The 18,570-nt window shown below is 45.8% G+C and overlaps 1 protein-coding gene and 1 long non-coding RNA gene across 2 annotated transcripts in view; one reads left to right on the plus strand and one right to left on the minus strand.

The window, feature by feature from the left end:
• Nucleotides 1-18,570, minus strand: part of SAMSN1 (SAM domain, SH3 domain and nuclear localization signals 1) — a 150,472-nt gene that overhangs the window by 49,139 nt on the left and 82,763 nt on the right. The window lies entirely within an intron of this gene.
• LOC148510570 (uncharacterized) overlaps nt 9,923-18,570 on the plus strand; it is an 83,248-nt gene continuing 74,600 nt past the window's right edge. The window contains exon 1 of the long non-coding RNA XR_015869407.1: nt 9,923-10,005. This is a non-coding gene — a long non-coding RNA (uncharacterized LOC148510570). The remainder of the gene's footprint in view (nt 10,006-18,570) is intronic.

Here is an 18,570-nt window from a genome sequence, read left to right on the forward strand (position 1 = left end):
TTTAGTTAGTTCTGTTAGGTACAGCTGGAACTTCATTGGTGTAGGTCACGCACAAAGTAAAGTTAAGGCATTTTCCCAACTGACCAAGGCTTAGCCTAGCAGTTGTATAGGATTAGATAGTGTTCACTGTAGGAATTTTTAGGACAGGCAGTGCCGAGCACAGAGGACACTTCTATGCACACCAAGGCAGAGCCATTACTACACATTGTGATGCCCTGTGGACATAAAGAGCATTGGTGTCCCCCTTCATAATAGAATCTGGCAGGGTGCGCACCTTAGGCGTGCGTCAAAAAAAACAGTTGGGGCGTGGGTACACAATAGTACCCCGAATTTAAATTATTCCACACCATAGTGCCCCTTTGTCACATTACACTGCAGAGTACTGCTCCTCATTCAAATTACACATAATAATGTCCCTTACACCCAGTGATCGCGCTAAATGACAAAAAGTGTGGGTCCCAGGGACCCCTAACTTTAAAAAATTGGTGTCCTACTCCATAGTGTCTGGGTCCTATGACAATTTATGTCTCCCTGCCTGTAGCGCATAAAAACGCACAGAACAGCAGAAGGGGTACAGACATGAGGAGAACAGGGGGCACAGGTGGGTGGGGAAGTACACAGGAGAGAAAAAGGGGTACAGACATGGGGAGAGGGGAACAGGGGGCACAGGTGGGAGGGGAGAGTACACAGGAGAGCAAAAGGGGTACAGACAGGAGAGAGGGGAACGGGGCACAATGGAGCTGGAGAGCAGAAGGAGTACAGAAATAGGGAAAGGGGAACAGGGGTGGAAGGGCAGAGAACACAGGAGAGCAGAAAGGGGTACAGTACTTTTCCCCACATTATAATAGGACACAAGTTATAAAAGGTACTAGTGGGTGCTGCAGCTGTATTACCTCCTGTGCTATTATAAATATAAGTACCATTTACCACTGCCAGTAAAAATTATACTGCCTACACAGCAGCCACACGGGCGAATGATGACATCAGCGTCCTTCTACTGAAGGGGATCTATCCACTACCACCAGGGTAAGGTAGGAGAAAGCATGAGCCGGCGTCCGTACACCGGGAGCAGCACGGGCATCACATGGAACGCACAGCCGGCGGTGATTGAACAGGAGATTGATTGGTGAATGCTGCCGGCAGTGATTGGTCGAGGTGCCGCATGAGGTGATTGGCTGCTGCGCCCGCTTTGTGTGCGCTGCAGCAGCCAATCACCGCCGGCAGCATCTCCCACCAAATCACAGCAGGCAGTGATTGGCTGCTCTGTGGCAAGCACACAAGTGAGGAACCCGGTCATTTTTTTCCCCTCCATACCTGTATCGCATAAAAACGCGCTATAGCATGTATTCCGCAATCACCGACACCTCATTATGTCCCACACAGTAATGCCCCTTACACCATGTTATGCCCCACGTAGTAATGCCTCTTACACATTATGCCACACACGGTAATGCCCCTTACACATTATGCTACACTAATGTCAAGGCAACACCAACCTTTAAACTCTCCCAATGGTGGATGTACTCCTGCTCGCTGTCAGGGGTTTTATGGGCAGCAGGCCCCCTTCCTGTTTCGTGCCCGCTGTCACCACTGTTCGCACATGCACCCTTTTACTTTATATTATGTATAGACGGGATGTAGTTACCAGACTGGTGGACGGCATGCCGGTGGTCTGAATCCCGACACAGGATTTAGATATGTGTCAAAATACTGATGGCGGAATGCAGACAAGACGTCAGCCCAAACTAGGTAAGCCAGGGGCGTCTTAGCGGTTAGCCGTGGGAGGTGGGGGGTCGGAGTGTTAGGTCTAGGTTAGCGTTAGGCTTTGGTTGGCGGGGGTTAGGGTTAGGCACAAAAGGGGCAGGGGTAGGTTTAGGCACGAAAGGGGGGGTTAGGTCTAGGCACGAAGGGGGGAGGGTTAGGTTTAGGCACTAATGGGTAGGGTTAGGGGGAGAAGGGGGGAGGGTAAGTATGAAAAGCTCAGTTTTTAACAAACAAAAAAGTTAGTGAAAAGTGAGAACAATATGGGAAACAATATGTGTTTATACTATACATAATTCAAATTAGCTGTAATGTGTCCAATGCACACAGTAAACACTCTGAGAGGGCTGTTGTAGCAATCCAATAGAACATGTTGTGGATATATAAATAAGCATGAAGTACAGTACAGTCCCATCAGCAGCTGCTTTATGCTCAGCAACTTTACAAGCCTCCTCCTCTATCCTGCCCAGCCACCAGCAGCTTGTAGAATCCCAGCCATATAGACAGGGTCGGCCCTAGCCAAAATTTTTTGGTAAGCAAATATATTTTTTGGTGTCCCCAAGCATATTGTTACGTGTACCAAAATAAATTAAGGGGCCGTGGTCTCATGAAAAAAGCCATAACCATTACACATACCCCTTTCTCGTCACTGGAAACAGTCCTTTCCATATGCACCTTAATGCAGTCCCCCCAGTAGTGCCCCTTATACAGTATCCCCAGTATGCAATGCCCCCAGTAGTGGTCACCGTTATGCAGGCCCTCAGTAGTGATCCCCCCTATGCAGTGCCCCTTGTGCCCCAGGAGTGGTCCCCTTATGCAGTCCCCCAGTAGTGTCCCTTATATAGTGCCCCCAGTAGTGGTCCCCCTATGCAGTACTCCTTATACAGTGCCCCCTGTAGTGGTCCTCCCTATTCAGTGCCCCCAGTAGTGGTCCACCGTATGCAGTGCCCCTTGTGCCCTAGGAGAGGTCCCCCTTATACAGGCCTCCAGTAGTGCCCCCAGTAGTTATTCCCCCCTATGCAGTGCCCCTTATACAGTGACCCCAGTAGTGACCCCTGTGCAGTTCCCCTTGTGCCCCCAGTAGTAAGCCCCTTACATAGTGCCTCCAGAAATAGTCCCCCCTATGCAGTGCTCCTTATATAGTGCCCCCCATGCAGTGCCCCCAATAGTGGTACGCCTTATGCAGTGTCCTTTAAATAGTGGCCCCAGTTGTAGTCCCACCCCTATGCAGTACCCCCAGCATTGCCCTTTATATAGAGCCCCCAGTAGTGATGCAATGACCCCAGTGGTAGTGACCCCAGTGGTAGTCCCCCCCATGCAGTGACCCTAATAGTAGTCCCCTCCCCTTGTAGTGCCCCTAGTAGTAGTCCCCCCCCTTGTAGTGCCCCCAGTGGAAGTCCCCCCCTATGCAGTGCCCCCAGAAGTGGTCCCCCTATGCAGTGCCCCTAGTAGTTGTCCCCCCCTTGTAGTGTACCTACTAGTAGCCCCCCCTTGTAGTGCCCCCAGTAGTAATCCCCCCTTGTAGTTCCCTCAGTAGTAGTCCTCCCCTTGTAGTGCCCCCAGTTGTAGTCCCCCCCTATGCAGTACCCCCAGTGTTGCCTTTATACAGAGCCCCCAGTAGTGAAGCAGTGACCCCCAGTGGTAGTGACCCCCAGTGGTAGTCCCCCCTTATGCAGTGCCCCTAGTAGTAGTCCCCTCCCCTTGTAGTGCCCCTAGTAATAGTCCTCCCCATAGTGCCCCTAGTAGTAGTCCCCCCCTTGTAGTGACCCCAGTTGAGGTCCCCCCATGCATTGCCCACAGCAGTGGTCCCCCTATGCAGTGCCTTTAGTAGTTGTCTCCCCCTTGTAGTGCACCTAGAAGTAGTCCCCCCCCCCTTGTAATGCCCCCAGTAGTGGTCCCCCCCTTGTAGTGCCCCCAGTAGTGGTCCCCCCTTGTAGTGCCCCCAGTAGTGGTCCATCCACAGTAGTGCCACCCCCGATGCAGTGCCCCCCCAGTAGACAACACAAGTAATTTAAATAAATAAAACACTTACCTGAATCCCTGCTCCTGCTCCGTCCGCAGCCATCCGCTGCTTTGTCCGTCCCCCTGGGCTGCCCGGCTCTGCATTATGGGAGGGACGTCACAACATCTCTCCCATTACCCACTGCAGAGCCAGAAGATGGAGCCCGGCTCCTGCAGTGGACGCAGCAGCCAATGAGAGTCTGACAGACTCTCATTGGCTGCTAATTAAAACAAACACACTGCTGCCGGCGGCTGTGTGTTTGTCACTGTGTCCCAAACCAGCTGCTACTAGTTACGGTTGCTGCTATTTCCTATGTGGCTAAAGGACCTCTGTGACATATCCACCTCGTGACCGCTGCAGGAGGCTGGACCGCTCCTGCGTTACCAACCACTAGGGCATAGAGGGGGAATAAATATTTGTGGCGAGGGGACACCTTTGGTCCCCGTTAGCATCCCCGCCCCTCCCCCTTTCAGGCCGGGTCACGTGGGTGTGATGTCACAGGTCTAGACCTAACCATCGGCCCTTCTGGCATTTCCCAGAAGTGCCCGATGGTCAGTCCGGCCCTGAATACAGGGGAGCTCAATAGTATAACCAAATAATCTGAATAACCACAGAGTAATATAATACAGGTAACTTGCATGCACTGTCCCAGCAGCAGTAATGTAGAGCGGAATCCACAGAGATGTACTAGGGGCAGATAGAATGGACACGCCGGCTCAGTACTGAGGAGACGCAAGTCTGTATGCAGCGTGGGGGCTGCGGCGCTGACAGGTGACAATATGCAGCGGCAGATGGGAAGCAGGTAATGGTATACACTCTGGCTTAGTGTAGTAGCTGGAGCAGGTCTATGCAGCGTGGAAGCTAACAGTGCTACATATAGTATACAGGTAACAGCAGTAAATAGACAAGTCTGTATGCAGCGTGGAAGCTAACAATGCTGACATATAGTATACAGGTAACAGCAGTAAATAGACAAGTCTGTATGCAGCGTGGAAGCTGCAGTTTTGGCAGATAGAATGCAGGTAACAACAATGGATAAGTCTGTATGCAGCATGGAAGCTGCAGTTTTGGCAGATAGAATGCAGGTAACAACAATGGATAAGTCTGTATGCAGCGTGGAAGCTGCAACACAAGAAGAAGAGGATGGTAACCAGCGAGTCGTCCACAAATTTGCAATGGAAGTCAAAGAAGACACAATATCAAAACACAAAGAATGAATCCTGGAGGCTAAAGCTATCATGGGAAGGAAACACATTCAGTCACTGTGCTGACTCCAGGTACAGATTTAAATTGCAGACAGTCTATTGGATCAGAGGATCAGGTGAGCATCAGGTGGTTGCCACTGAATGTTTCTGCATAGGCCTGAAGACAGCAATGAAGGAGTGACTGAGCTTGTCAGAAATGCTAAGACCCAGATTTGTGACACTGTGTATCAAGGACATACAATTGCTAACATGTGGATATTTTTTCTGTTTCTCACAGTGGACTTTCCTTTAACTAAGTGAACTCTGTGGCCGACCTATCCTCTGATGGAGATAAGATTTGTGCCCATGTATGGTCCTTAAGCACATCTTGAATCTCTGTTACTTTTGTTCTTGTTTCAATTTTTGAGCAAACTTTAATTGTCCTAACTTTAGTAGCTGTAAGAACTTGATTTCCAATTCCTTTGATAGTGATAGGGTTACATTTGGTTAACTTGGTAAACCATTCCTGATTGCAGCTGAAATGCTTTGTTGCTCCTGCATCAATATCAGTAATCTTTTCTATGGCTATCTGTAACATTCAGGGCTGACTCATCTCTGTTGTTGCATTTCTTGCTTGTATAGAATTTACATTCTTTTGCTTGCACTCAATTGTTTTGCATCCTATCTTGTGACAGTTGTAACATATGAACTTAAATGATCAAAATGTTTCACTTTTGTATGTAATGCAGTTGTCTCAGCATTCAAATCACAGAGCACATGTTCATGAAACTGTAACAACTTTGCTCTGACTGTGTCTATTGTTAACTTTGCTGTGTTTGCCTCTAATACCAAAATATAGAAGTAAATCTCTGGTGTCAAGTTCTGCAGCATTGCTATACCAATCTCTTCATCATCCACTTGCACTCCCACAGACATTAGTTACTGGGAGACAGACATCATTCTGTCTACGTAATAGCACATACTACTGTATTATTACAACTATACAATATATACAATACAAATGTTAAATGTATTCTCCTTATGAGACCTCCATCATGATGCATAGCTTGCAGTGTTGTCCATGTCTTTTGCTGACTCTTTCCCATGTATTATAGAGTACACATGTTGCTCTACACTTAAGCCTTTCTATATCATCTGAATTTGCATCTGATTCTACAGTTACCTTCCACAACCTTTCACGCTTTAATTTCATTTCCATAGCAAACTTCCAGGTTGTATAATTTTCTGCACTTTTTAGCTTGATAAACCCATATATGGGTGTAGCTCCTATATTTATGCTTCTTACAGACATAACTGTGGACCATCTGTACTTCACTGCTTCACATTTATGCTTCACTGCTGCTATACTGCGCAGAAAACACTCTGGCCCTGATTCAGAGATGGACGTTCTGAAAGAGCGCTCGCTCTGAATCTGGGAGATTTTTTTTTTTTTGTGCTGCCTCCTGGCCGCACGCATAGCTGTGGGTGACCACCCACAGCTATTGCGAGCGGCCAGGTTGATGGTCGCAATGGTCAAGACCATCGCGACCATCGGGCTTGCGATGAGACCCTTGTGGTAGGGTCTCGTGGCCGCAAACCCCAGAGAGCTTCTGGCTCTAATAGAGCCGGAAGCTCTCCCACTGACATTACTGGTGATGTCAGTGGGGCCGCCCCCAAATGGCAGGCATTCCTTCGGGAACGCCTCTGTTTGGCCAGCCAGCCCCCCTGCCCGCTTACCAAATGGGGCGAGCTGTCAATCACCATTGACAGATCGCCCCCTTTGGTGCGGGACCCGGAGCGACGAAGCACCCGTCGCTAGCCGGGTCTTGCGCATGAGCACGACGGAGCCGGCTCCGTCGTACGCATGCCCAGTGGGCAAACTTCGACCCGGTTGCGAGCGCTGAATCAGGCCCAGTGTTCTTATGCAGTCCCTTCTACAAATGTGCTTAAAATGTTGTCTGTGTGCTGTTCTGGGTATCCTAATAGCTTGTATGTCTGGGTGCCTGGGTCCATAACTTGTTGGAAATTATGTGTGTACAGATGTTGTTATTTCAGAGTTATGTATGCACACACCAGCGGATGACTCAAACTATGAAAAGCCCAGTTATTTAATCAGTGGTGTCTATTTTGTTTAAATTTAGTAGTTACAGCCGTACTCACTGATATATGTACACTGGTAATGGAGCAGAGCTTGAGCTGAGTGGGGTTCTATACAGCTCACCAACCAGTCAGTGTATGCTGCAATAGAGTAGTGGTGTATGGATGCCGGAACAGCTTTATATGCAGATATTAATCAGGTCTCCCACCATGTCACTCTACACAGTAAAGACAAGATGGCCCCTGCACATGCTCAGTAGTGACCTCAGTGGCCATCTTGGAACAAGGAATGAAACCTCTATGGAGAACAAGAAGACTGGAGTCTGCGCAGCAGTGTACTCCTCTTTCATCATGTATATCAATGCACCAACCCTCCAGCACCTACAAGAGATTTGCCCCCTAAAATGTATATGGATGCATCCCCATCTATTTTGTGTTGTGCTTACATGAACACACACCATTACTGCATCCGCTGCACAGTATAATGAACGATAACAATGTTATCGTTTTTTTAATCGTGTAGAGGATATGCCACAACAGCACTCTTAAAGCATTAAGAAACATACTTTGGAATGCGGAAATGACCACGCCTCCACCAAACAGCAGGTATGATCTTGCATGTGATGTTGGGGGCATGGATGCATTGTGCTGTTGGTGTACTGCGTCTCACATCGTCTGTAGTGCTAGGCCACCCCAACCATACACCCCTCCTTCTCTAGAACTCTACGATGTTGCTTGCACTAGTGGAAGGTGCACTTTGCTCCCATCCACAATTGTTCTGCTATACAGAGAAGCAATAAGCAAAAAATATCTCCCAGCAATGCGAGTTGAGACAAAAGTCTATACTTGAAGATAAGTAGCATAGTCCACTAGAATCAGTATAGTACCACCTGAATAGACACATTTGGGAGACATGCAGCCTAGGGATGGTAATCAGAAACTGATTGTTGGCAACCATTACTGGAAATGCCTTTTCATTCAATGCTGGGATTGCAATGGTTGCCAACAATCCATTCATTCATTCTGCTATATACACCAGCAAGGATTGTCCGCAGTAGAGCTCCTTTGCATATGCTCACACTTTTCCTATCCACTGCACATGTGCATTAGCTAACCAACAATGTTTAGCCCATCAAATGGTTACTATGTGATGGCTACCTGCTATCGCAAAGACTCTTGTGAAGTTGCTAATGACAGCAGCGTATATGTAACTCTCTCACCCAAGCTCCACCTGTTAGATAGAGAAGCACCCCCCTCTTAACATTGACAGCCTGTTGTAAAGGAGTGGCGGAGAGCAGGAGGAGATATTTAATTGTATACACACTCCAACTCTTTCAAGTATATTGTTTAGCTTGGTAATACACAGCCATGCTAAGTACATGTGAAAATAGTGGTTTTAAGCTGGGTACACACAAAGATTTTCTGTCCAACCATCCAACTAGTTGATTGGTTGGAATGAAAATCTGGTAACGTATGGGAGTAACTGATGATCAGCAATTTGCTCCTGAATGCCAGAAAACAGATGAAAATGGTCGTCAGACAAGTTTGTTAAATGTTTGATCTAAACTATTTGTTCAAACAACAGTTTTTGTCCATTTTCTGGCGTTTGGGAGCAAATTGCTGATTGTCATTTGCTTCATACCTTACCAGATTTTCATTCCAACCAATCAACTAGTTGGATGGTTGGAAAGAAAATCTTGACGTGTGTACCCAGCCTTAGTTGTTTTTTTTTAAGGCAGGTAATAATATAGGAGCCCAACACACAAACGTGTGGCTTCAATAAACAATTTTCAGAACCAAACATGGTTTTGGATCCAAAAGAAGGACACTCTTAGGGGGGAATCCAATTAGCCGCAAAGATTCAGTTAGCATATATAGCTGACACGGCTAACACTAGATTTCCTGGATATTTTATATCTACTTGTTTACACATCTGTACAATGATATCTGAGCAATACACTTTTTTTAAAGCATTCTCTCACGGAGTCTATTCCAGAGTAGTTTCTGATGAGTTGCCTGTTGCCCCCAGGACCATTACTGCATAGTGTTAAAATCCCTACAAGCAAGTCACTCATTTCACACCCCCAAACAATAAGCACATGTAGAACTTAACATCTCACTGCATTTATTTTAAGATATAAAATAAATTTTGCTGGGAAGCTTAAATACAAAATGAGTTAAAATAGAATAAAGAAAATGGACTACAATCAATAAGTCTTTGCTGAACAGTACTCATTAAATGCCATTTATCTGTGAGACTGTTCTAATGGTTATGACCAATTAGATCCTATTTCTGCTATTGCCATCATATGCCCCATAAAATAAAACTAAATACAAAATCATTTCACTAAATGCCCAAATGGACCACACACTAATAGTGATAAAACACACACACACACACACACACACACACACACACACACACACACACACACACACACACACACACGTAACTAAATAACACTACATCAACACAACAAAGCATCTCAAAATATCCTTCCATAAACTACATTTATCACTTAATATATATTTTTTTGTCATTAAAAACCTTTTAATTATATAATGTAGCTTTATTCAATTTACATTTGTTTCATTTTATTACAGTCCATTTTATGTACCTCGTATTAAGTATTTGGCAGTGGCGTCATTTCTAGACACGAATGGTGTGAATACATTTATCCGTGCTTTGTATTCATGGTCTTACCTTTGGCTTTTGGCTTTTCTCTTTGTCTGAAACATTGGATGGTTTTCTCTTCAGCATTGTGTATATAATAAGTAGAAGGTAGCCAACTTCACAGAGAGCAGTAACTGGTTCGGAGCAATCTGTAGCTGCCTGTTACACATTAACCTCACGTTTCCTCACTGACAGAGGATGTGACAACACAGCGACTGTTTTGCAATGAGCACTTTTCCTGTCTGCTTATTATTCCACTCAAGAGACCATTACATTTCATCGTTCAGGTATCTAAGAACATACTTCAGATTGTGTCACTGCTGACCGCAAAGTAGAATTCAGTTTGGTGATGGGGTATGTGGGTGATAGGACATTTTGCTGAAATTATATTAGTGATTAGTAATAATATCATGTATCAGGAGATACATTTAAAACTGAACAGATATATAGACTAGCTCTATATTCTAAATGGACAATTTGAGCCAAGAGGAGAGAATGTGACTCAGAGCATATGTTGGAGAAGTAATGAGCATTGTAGCAGTATTAGAGAAATTAGCATAGTGGTGTAGTAGTTAGCATTACTGTCTCACATTACTGAGGTTGTGAGTTCAATTCCCACTCATGGCCAATTTGTGTTGAATTTGTATGTTCTCTCTCTCTTTGCTCCAGTTTTCTCCTCCATTCCAAAAATATACTGATAGGTTATTTAAATTCTGGCGAAATTAACTATACTGTGCGTGTGCTTGTATAATAGGGACTTTAGACGGTGAGCTAGACCAAAATCAATGATATATATTCTCTGTACAGTGCTGGCTAAATTAGCGGCACTATAACGATAATAATTAAGCCAAGCAGTGAAGTTGTTCACAAATTATTATTTTATCTTCCAGAAATACCGTCCACAGAAGCCTCATTAATCCCCTCAATGTGGCATGTGGGCATGAGAACATCATTGTACATTTGCACAAATTGGTTTTCAGATCTGTCCTCATACACCTATACATGTTGCGCCATACGACGTGAGATGTATGGCGCGATTTTGATGCTCCACCACAGGTAGCGATTCCCAGACTTTCCTAAGGCAGCACAGATGGTGTAATGCTTAGCATTACTGCCTCACAGCACTGAGGTCGTGGGTTCGATTCCCATTATGGCTCTAACTGTGTGGAGTTTGATTATTCTCCCTGTGCTTGCCTGGGTTTCCTCCGGTTTCCTCCCACACTCCAAAATATACTGGTAGGTTAATTTGTTCCCAGCAAAATTAACCGTAGTGTGTATGTGTGTGGGAGCATGTGATAGGGAATTTAGATTGTAAACTCTGGGGCAGGGACTGATGTGAATGGCCAAATATTCTCTGTAAAGTGCAGCGGAACGTGTGTGCATAAGTAACCAGTCCAGTTGTATAAGTAACTGGTAATAAATAAATAATACTTTTTCCAAAATTTAGAGTATAATTTGCAATGTAGCCACATAAAAAGTCACACTTCACACTCCAATGACAGGTCATGCACTCAGTGCCCTGATCTCCAGCATTCTGCCAATAGGTTCTGGGGCCATAGTGATGTCACAGATTACTCTGCTTATAAGAAGGAGGAGGGAAGGATAGTCCAGCCTCCCATGGATGGATCAGAATATTCCTCTTCACCAGTGCTTTAGCTATAGTTAAAACCTGCTAATGCCATCTTCAGCTGGTGTTAGCAATTGGAGACAATCTGTGAAACATTAAGCTTTGTATTAGGCTGTTGTTAATTAACCCTGTTACTTAGATTTGTCTAAGCCATGTGGAAACCTGAGCTGTTGGGGGTGCGGAAGGACATGGGTTGAAAAACTTGCTCATCTATATACAAGACGCTCTCAAACTGCTGATTTAATACCTAATTATGTTTTACCTAATTATGAATAGTTATATTTATGGATAATGTGGCCTAAATGCTGGTAACAATGCTAAATTATGATAGGTTCATTGTGAAATGGACTACTATAAAATGATGACTGGTGCGTAAACACCACACCCACTGATGAAGTCATCAAATATGATGAAATGCGTTTGAATATAGAGTGGGCTGCCAAAACGTCATATGCAGAAGTAGGATCAGTCGCCAGGACCCGGAGTCAGAGACACGGGCAGTAACACCCATTGGTTGAACAGACTATGGATCAGTTTGAGGATCCACAGACCAGTGGCAGGCAAAGTGCTTAATATGCTTTTTATGCTTTGTTTAAATGTATTCGCAAATTTATAAGTGACATGCAGTGAGGTCAATGGCTGGGGAGGCACACAGAGATTGGTCTGACTGCTGGGAGCCTGTCTCACCCCCTACTCACTGTAACTCTCCCCTCACTACACTAACCTTCAGTGTCCATTGATTCTCCTACCTGCATCCCTGTGTCTTCTCTTGCTGCTGCTATCTGAACTCCGATCTGTAAACACTGCAGTGCACTTCCTGGTCACATGACACATTCATCAGTGGTCAAGGCACACCCCCCCCATACTCAGAGGCATGCCTCTATTGGCTCTCTTTCTGTGCAGCTTACTGCCTGTTATGTGGCCCCGTCCCTAGCTCTGCAAGCAGTGTCTGACTATACAGAAGCGAGGCTGAGCCATTGCTACCTGATCTCTTGTCTGCAGTCTCAGGGAGCTCCACAAAGCTGGTGAGTGTTAACTATAAAAATTATTCCAATAAACAAAGAAGTTGTTCATAAGTTATAAATACCTTATTTGTATTATTCTAATCATTTTTATATCATATCCCAGGAGTATGACTGCCTACCCTGACTGCACGTACCTGATATTTATGCGTGTTATAGAAAAACTTATAATATTGTGCTTCACTATGCTCCGCACCCTTCTGTTTATATGTAAAAATAAGTATTTGAAGTTAAGAGAAAAAAACATTAGAACTTCTGGAAAGACAAGTATGTTTCAGATAAACCAAGCCGTCATAAGGCATGAAAGTGCCGTGGTATGTGGTTTGTTGTGGTTTTGCTAAAAGGCCTTTCTAAGAATCAAATACCAAACCCCTCCAGATACCAATCCATTATATGTCACAAAAAAAATAAAAAACTTTGTGACCCTTTAGTGATCTGCTGATGTGACACGGTGAACAAAATGTACTGGAAGTTAACAGTTGATCATAATTTAGCAGTTTTAAGGTGCATTTGGCATAGCGCCATTTTGTTCCGTCTTCTGATCGCCTAGATGTATGGAGTTTTGACGTGAGCGATAAACTGTAGCTAATCAGATACTTGGATAGGTCACAGCAGCTCAGATTATTTTAGGAGATGAATGTTAGTGGGGGCAGGACTGCAAGTGTAATGTGGGCAGTGATGGTGTTCGGCCACAGACTAATGCCGCGTATCCACTGCACGATGAATGACTGAACGATAACGATACTGTTCAATCGTTCATTATATTGTGCAGTAGACAATGAGCCCACACTGAACGAGATATCGTTTAGTGGCGACACCCTACCTCATCCCCGAACCTGCACAACCTGACGATATCGTCGGGTTGGACAGCAGATTCGTGGCGATGAGCAACGTCGTAAACGACCAGCGGGAGCGGGCATCGCTGGTCATTGACGGCATATCCACTGCATGATACTGCGGACGATGAACGATAACGATATTGTTATCGTTCAAATCGTCCAATTTATCATGTAGTGGATATGCGCTGTAAGAGTTAGACAGTGGCAGGAGGAGAGTTGCCCAACAGCACAGTAGTGATGTCAGATGTTTGCCAAACTGATAAGGGAAGATGGTAGTGTTAAATGCACCTCTATAGGAAACGCAGGACCTCATTCAGATGAGGACGCTATTGTAATCACAGATGCTAATGAATGTAGCCGCCTGGAAATGTATTTAGATGCCCACTGTAGGCTTCAGAGATACCAGCAACTGCGTAAAAACATGGTGGTCGCAGATCCAATGATAATCGACCATCTGAGACGCTGGTGCCATATGTCTTGCATACGTGATCGCAGATGTAGGCATATACACACCCCGAAAACACTCATGACGTTGCCTCTAACAAAACGGCCCCTTTCTGTCAATCGCTTGCGAATAAATCATCACTGCGACCGTAGTCACAATACAATCACTGCACATGCGCACTGTGGCTAAGCCACATGCGCAGTCTGTCAATCATCGCTCAACTGTGTAGTTATCGGCATTGTGTACATATCTCAATCAGGTCCACAGTTAATATACCTATGACATTGCTGAGGACGCGTAATAGGCAACACAATTTGCTCATAGGGGCAGATCTGCATGCAGATCGCCCCATAAGTTAAAGATTGTAAGCTGTGATTGGAGGTTCTGTACTGTGCATGCGCCGACCTTTGTCTATGATCTCACTCACAGTGCCCCAAAACCGCAGCACCATTTTGGGGGGTGGCGGTCGGTAGCATTCTAAAAAACGGGACGTGTTGTCCCCATTTTGTAGGTGTGCTGAGGCCAGGGTCTGCGTCTCCTGACGCAGATTTCCTGGCCCTGGAAGGCTGAACAGCCCAGCCATCCTGTAAGGTTACTCAGATGGGCGATGTTCACACAAGTGATCCGATGGCTGTGTCTTCGGACGCAGCAGCGGATCACAAATGAATTCAGGAGGCGTCTATTAACACGAGACGTCTCATGCAGCATTAAGATATGTTTGCAATGCCGCTGCGTCCAAAGACTCCAATCTCTGAATCACCCCCAGAGAACAGTAGTATAGAGTATATGACAGGACCATCCACTAGGGCTGTTATAGGCAACCCACTTACACTTTGGGGGTCACATTCGGTAATCATCTAACCTTTATAAGGGCCACACATGGGGATACTGTGATAAAGATGATGCTATGTCCTACTAGCATGATGGGGATCCTCTCTGGTTGGATGGCTACACCCATTCCAGCAACTAGCCACGTCCCTCAGTGGGCCTTTGTGATTTAATTCCCCTGCTGGGCACTTCATGCCCCAATACGACACTGCCTAAGGGCGCAACCTGCTGGCCACGGCACAGCAGGCCGCTCTACACCCCTCCTCTTGCATCAGAGCAGCTGCTGATCCTTTTTTAATGTAGCAGTACCAGCGGGAAGATGAGGGGGGGGTCACAGCTGACAAGTTGGTGTTTCTGCAGAGCAGCCCATTAGCCATGACAGGTGTAGCATGGCCCCTCACCATACTTACCTACTTTTTTTTTTCCTCCCCTGGCTTCTGAATCAAGTGGGTGGTGATAGAAGTCGGGGCCTGGCTTTTCGCATCATTAAGCCCCACCCCTTGTGATCAATTGCTGCGATTGCCATATATCTATATAGGGGGCAGGTCCAAAATGACGCGATCATAGAATCGTAACTAACCACCGCATTTAAAGAATTCAATGATAAAAACTATTCATATGATGTGTTCATGCGCAAAATATCCCTTCAGCGCGGTTGGCAAGGGACGGGATCGGGGGTGGGGCCCGGAGCCAGACCAACAGCAAACAAACATACAGCCAGGCAGTGAGGAGGACAGACACTGCTGCTGCTGCAGGGTAAGGGGACAGTGAGAGCCAATCAGAGCTAGCAATATGCCCGGTTGCTTAGCAGCAGCCTAGAGAGTCTCTTAGGCAGTGAGAGACAGCCTCCAACGAGCCCAGCATGAAGATCCTCAGAAGGAGACACAGCGCACAGCAGCCAGGATGAGCTAGGGGAGGCATAGCCATTAGGACAGGGATGGGAAACTTCAGGCCCGGGGGCCGTATAAGGCCCGCGGAACCATTTGGTCTGGCCCTCAAAAGCTTTTTCTGCTAGCCTCATCTGGCTAGCAGGTTGTGTAGAATGGCACCCTGCAGCCAGAATCTATGCAGCATTGCCGCCTGGAGCATCCTTAGGTTGCTTCAGACAGTCACACTGCTGCCCTTACAGCTCCCCGGTGCATCCTCAGGATGCTCTGGGCATTGCTGTAATCATCGGCGATTGTGGCCACACCCCTGTGTCACGTCACATGGAGCAGGCGTGGCTTTCACCAGGCCGGTGAATAATGTTATAATTATCAAAACGGCCCTCGGCAGAAAAAAAGGTTCCCCACCGCTGCATTAGGATTTTAATAAAACAAGGCACCATCGGAGCACCATCAAATGATTACCATTCAATGGTGGCAAACAAGAGAAGGCCACCATAGACTTGTAAAAGCACTACCATCGGAACAAAAACATTGATGGTTAGTAACCTCGATGTTCGATGTCCATCCCTACTTCTGTCAGTTTCACTAGGAAGTGGGCAGGATGTGGGATAAGTGCCTACTCTTCCGGGGGTGCGCGGGGTTACATGAAAAATCGTGAGCCTCCCGCAGGTCCCGGGAGATTAGGCAACTATGCCCCTCACCCATGTATGTTACCAGCAACGTCATCTTTCTGGTGATGTTATTGGAAACATGGTGCATGCGCAGAAAAAAGCACAGTGCCCAAGTCTTTGCTATCTCCTGTGCCAACCCCAGTATTGGGGGGGAAGGCCCCGATGCATGCTAACCCTAACCAGGGGTGCATTTATAATGGGTGCAAGGTGTGCAAAGCACACGGGCCCCTGGGTCCAGGGTGGGTCCACACCGCACACCCTGCACCCATACAAGTTATATTTACCTTTCCGCGGATTCCGGCATGCTGCTCTGCAGCTCCGGACCGGTGTTGCAGAGCAGCAAAAGTCACTGGGAAAATGGTGGCGGACATTTTCCCGGTGACTCGTGCATGCGCAGAAGAGATGTCCCCGGGAAAATGGCGCCCGTGCATGCGCAGTAGAGTGTGGCATGATTCTGGCAATGTTTTTCAGTGGTCCTGCTCCACCAGGTAACTGACCCTTTACTAGAGTAACAATGTACAATTCAGTGCACAGTCTGGAACATGATCCCTAGAGGAGAGAGTGGGACACTCAGGCAGTGGGGCCCACAGGGATTTCCCCTGTACCCCTGTTGGCCAGTCCTACTCTGTGGGAGGGTTTTACACAGAAATATGGCATGAATGAGTGAACATGTAACACTCAAAATAAGATAAGTTACTGTACATGTCAACATACTTCAGATTTCTGCAGGTTTTTAAATACATTCCTAAACCAGGAATAATACATAGTTTACATTTCAGCCATTATGCAAATCATTTTTCTATAGATATGACTTTTAACACCCTCATAAGAAGTTTGATGTGAAAACACAAATAACATTTCCAAAAACCAGTATGCAGAGAGGAAATTAGTCCTCTAAGAAATCATCTCCTGGTCATGTTTTCATCAAAGCGAAAAGAAGAGAGATGATTTCCTTTCATCTCTGAAAATGTCATGTGTTCATGCATGAAATGTGTCCGCTGTGTAGATGATGTATAGAGTAGACACCATCATTTTAATGCTCAAACCTGTGGGTTTCTGCTTACTGTAATCTTCAGTAATTCCTCTGAATTGTTTTCCTACCATGCAGTTCCTAATGCCCTCTGACTACGGATTGTCTCTTGCAAAAAAAAAAAATCACCATTAATAAAATGCTCTCTAGAGAATTCTTTGGCATGTCCTCTGCATGAAGAAATGTATGTGTAAAATAAATAATGAGTTGGATTTCATACGCAGAGAGAATAATAGTGATTCTAAACAAAATAAATGCTTCATCCAGCCAATAAAAATAACGTAGTGTGCAGTCGCTGGCATAGTAAAAACAAAACAGATTCTTAACAGAGGCGCAATGTTCATATCTGCGAATACAAATAGTACAGATTGTACAAGGTCAACTGTTGGTAAAAAGTAGAATAAGCCACCTGTCAAAAATGGATATTAGAAAATAATTATGACCATGCTCAGTTTTGCCCATATAATACATGGTACCAGTACGATTGCAAGGGTTAGGTACAGGATGCCGGCTCTCGGAATCCCGGCAGTCAAAATCCTGACACCGGCATGCCAACAGGGTGAAAATACCTGGCCTGTAATGTGGCAATGGCCTGTGGCCTGTAATGACAATGGCCTGTAAGTTCCCTAAACCAACCCCTGCCCCTAATCCTAAACCTAACCCTCCCACCCCGCACCCTAAACCTAACCTCGCCCCATAGTGCCTAAACCTGGCCCACCCCCCCTAGGGCCTAACCCTAACCCTTCCCCTAGGGCCCAACACTAAAGGTGCATGCATACAACAATTTTTTTAACGATTTGTCGTTAACAATGTCGTTATCGTTCAATTGTTAGAAACTGAGCGATTTTTTGAATGATTGAAAGATAACGACGTTAACGACAAATCGTTAAAAAAATCGTTCAGTTTCTGAGTTATAACGATGAACGATAATCGTACAAGTGCGCTCCTGTTTGTAGTTTGTAGTTATCGTTCATCATCCATTTCAGACTGTCCAATAAAACGATTCGTTCACTTTTTCAAGGGAAAATCTGACAGATAATCTGATAGAAAATCGTTGGTTACAAAATCGTTACGTGTGTATGCACCTTAACCCCTAACTCTCGCTCTAGCCCCACTACTTACTGTCAGGATGCCGGCACCGGGACTCTGACTGGTTCTGAATTCTGATGCCAGCATTCCGACAGTCGGCATTTCAACTGCCTCCTGGTGGCAATAGATATAAAACAGAAAGACAATTGTTATCAGCACTTGTCACCACCACTGCAAAGCTGTGTGTATCTAGCAAATAAAGGCTTAAGGAATCTGTTCATATTTTGATGGAAACATTCAAGCTTGCAGCACTACATCAAGGGCAGTGGCGGGCTGGGCCGGGGGGCAGGGTGCCATGTGCCTCCCGGGCCGCAGCGTCATGCGGGCCGCGGGCAGTCTGTCACTGTGACACAGACTGCACTGCGTGTGTAGCGCTGACCGGACGGGGATTCAGGTAAGTGTTTTTTTGGTTTT

This window comes from Taudactylus pleione, unplaced genomic scaffold (genome assembly GCF_031769625.1).
Source record: "Taudactylus pleione unplaced genomic scaffold, aTauple2 ptg000316l, whole genome shotgun sequence".
Lineage (NCBI taxonomy): Eukaryota > Metazoa > Chordata > Amphibia > Anura > Myobatrachidae > Taudactylus > Taudactylus pleione.